The sequence below is a fragment of the Atta cephalotes genome (genome assembly GCF_000143395.1).
Source record: "Atta cephalotes unplaced genomic scaffold scaffold00055, whole genome shotgun sequence".
Taxonomy (NCBI): Eukaryota; Metazoa; Arthropoda; class Insecta; order Hymenoptera; family Formicidae; genus Atta; species Atta cephalotes.
The window spans coordinates 1,468,983-1,472,673 of record NW_012130119.1 but is presented as its reverse complement, the minus strand read 5'-3'; positions in this window follow the sequence as shown (position 1 = coordinate 1,472,673).

Sequence of the window (3,691 nt, the reverse complement as noted above, 5' to 3'; positions counted from 1 at the left end):
TTCTTGTCAATATATTGTATTCCATACATTCATTCCATAATTTATTCATTTCTTCCGACTTTTGCTTTGCACAATTACTCAATACATGCGCACAATTACCCGACGCAAGATTTTTTCGCTTTTTCATTTTTTCCTTTTTGCCAAATACATTTTATTGAATGAAAAACTATTCAATACCCTAGTAAAAATTTTTCTTAGAATTTTTTATGTAACTTTTCAGAATTTCTATATAATTTTTCAGAATTTCTATAATTTTATAATTTTCTCACATTTTTTATATAAATTTTTTATATGAACACTTCAAAAAAATCTTTTCTCAGAATTTTTCATATGTATATATTAATTATGAAATACTGTAAGAGTTCTAAGATTTTTTTGTAAGTAATTTCTGATAAAATGTTATAAAATCTAAAAAAATTTTAAAATATTTTTGAAAAATTATGAGAGGAGAAATTTCAAAATATTTCAGAATTCACTTATATAAAAAATTCTGAGAGAAGATGTAATTTCTTTCCGAATATTTCTGAGAAAAATGTTCCAATTCATATAAAAATTATGAGAAAAATTTTCACCGGGTATGAGGATACGTAATAATAGAAGAATAATAGAATGTTTATAGTTTCTATTTCCTCTCTTATATCTTTGAACTTGGAAAACTATTTCAGGATAATAAATTTCCTTTAGATGCGTACAATTCACTTTTCCCTAAACGTAGATTATTATAATTTACGCGTAAATGCATACTCTTGTGAAAAATAATTTTTATTATTGAAATTAATGGAGAAATTTTTCATTTTTTATTTTCCATCCTGGATAAAGTTTCATGATTGATATCTTGTGCACAACTACAATTTTGCTCGGTGATTCATTATTTTCTGTACGTTTTTACGAATCCACTAGATGGCGATGTTCTCACCCTTGCGAAAGAACCAGCAGCCGTTAATCTTTAATTTTTAATGCAAGCTTCGTTATCGTTTTAACAAATCAGTTACATGATAAAAAGCTGCATAATGGTATTACAATAACGGTGTTATTATCGACGAGAAAGACCGTTAACCCTGGACAAATTTTCGACGGTATAAAAAAGGCCCGAAGGGCCAGCTTTTTAATTAAAGAACGCTGACATTATCGACAATTGATATTTATTTGCTGTTATTAACGTAAATATTTGGCTTATGCATTATTATAAATTCATTTTTTATTATATAAATGTTCTATAAATAAATATGCATACTTGTAAAGCTATAATATTCTGTATATTGCAAAAAAATTACAATTTTTTTCTCTTCAGTTACCATCTCTGTTGATAATCAAACTTTGATGATAACATTAAAATCAATTTTAAAGAAAAATCGAGTATTCATGCTTTGATGGCAATTATACAAGTGTCATTCTATTCTTGTTGACATTCAGAGAGTGACAAAGTTAAAACGATATTTGTGTCATTAAATGGAAAGCACATTGAGTTCTAAATGCATAAATACACAATACTAAACTAATAAATCATAAAATTAATACAATATTATCAGTTTTTAACTGTTAATCACTTCAATATTCTCAAGGACTCAAACTCCCCTAAGAATGTCGGTCTTTAATAGTATCTCGTCGGTGTAATTACAAACATCTCTGAGATATGGCTTGAATCAGAGTCGAAACATATAGTAATATATCGATCAGAATCGAAACGTTTGGTAATACATCCCTGAAATATTGCTTGAACCAGAATCGAAACGTTTGGTAATGCATCGACCAGAGTCAACTGATTTATCATGCGTGGAGTCGATTAATGTAACGGGAGTGGAGATATAAAATTTTTACTTATTTATATATTTTCATATTAATCAATAAGTATTTCTTTATAGACTTTTATCAAGATCAGATAACAGAACAACGAAATTTTTCGAATAATAAATTTTTATAAATTATTAATCTGTTAAAGCACTTACAATTAGAGCAAATGCTGAAAACTCCGAATATTTTTTAATATGAATTCATTTAAGGATGAATCAGAGTCATTGAACTAATTTTTTATCTTATAAGAAAATTATCGACTTCATACCTTGAATTATAACGTGCATTTCTCATAGGATAAAAAGCTGGTTCAACGACTCTAGTTCACCCTATATAAGTACATTAATATTCAAAATCTCATAAAAATTGAAATGTACATGCGATATCCCAGAGAAAGAGAGAGAGAGAGAGAGAGAGAGAGAGAGAGAGAGAGAGAGAGAGAGAGAGAGGGGGGGAGGGAGAGAGGGGGGAGAGAGAGAGAGCACAAAGTCGTCGTAAAAAAATAACTAAAGCCTAAAGTATTATAAATAACTAATGACTAAATTGTTATAAAAATTATCTTTTAATGAAAGAATACAGTCGAAAAAAAAATGACTAAAAGACGATAGATGTCGCACTGCTAGTCATCTTACAGCCTTATATCTATGATAACTAAGCCTTATATCTATGATCTAAGGATGACTTTTTTATATCTTTTAGTCGTGTTTAAGACTTACTTATTTTAGTTTTTATTAAATTTTATATTTTTTATTAAATATTATATTTTGACACATATAATAACATCAAATTCCTAAATTAATTTTTACATTAAATGAAATAAAATTGCATTTTGACTGACAATATCCCACTTTTGTGTTCTACAATGTTTGCCATGTTCTTTGTGCAAAAGTCCTTATCTTTTATCACAGTTCCCTTTGAGGATTCGATTACAAAAAAATATTTTATTTATGTTCATTTAGAACACGGGTAAAATTTCTCATTATGCTGCACCTTTTATTCTATCCTGTAATTTTCAAATACGAGAAACTGAATTTCACTACGTCCATTTGGTGGCAATTCCACGTATTGTTCGCGAATGAGTGATAAAAAAATATTTTTTCAAAATAATGAATTTTGTATTGTCTTTTCGGCAATATAAAAGATATCTTACTTAGCTTTTTACTTTGCAAAAATGACAACCATAGAAAAATGACGAAAAGATGTCTTTTTTAAGTTGTTTTTTCGACAAAACTAAAAGATGTCTTATAATCCTTATTTATATATTTTATTTTTCTCTTTCAATTCTACTCATAAATAGGGCAATACGGCTTGTTCTTGTAATAATTTGCATTGACTGACAGAAAGTTAATGTTATTAATGCAATTATGTTCAACTAAAAATCACATTGTGCGATTCTGGTAGTAGTAATCGTCTGCTAAATAAAATGTATACGAAGTTTCTAAACATTAGTTTTTTTCTTTTATTTTATTAACTAAAGTTTGATGTAGGTATTTTTCTTATAAGATTTGCACCTCAAGTAAATGTACACAGTTTAATTCTTCTAAAATCAAATCATGACAGTATTAAAGTATTATTAAAAAGTGAAATTTTTAATCTTTTTAATCTTTTATGTTCTATACTTTTTTATATTTATAATTGTCTGCTTCATTGCAATAATTAATAATTAAAAAAAAAAGAAAAAATGGGCAATGCGGCGCAAATACTGCAAAGTAAATGTACCGTATCTTGCAGGAAAAATATTATTGTTTTCTTTATGTATTCATCGTATTTCATCGTCAATTATTTAGTTCGAGCATTAATAAGCATTAATAATTATTTGCTCTCAAAATGAAATTATCACATTTTTATGGCATTTTTTTGAACAAAATTAAATTCAACACAAAATCAGAAAATACGGTAT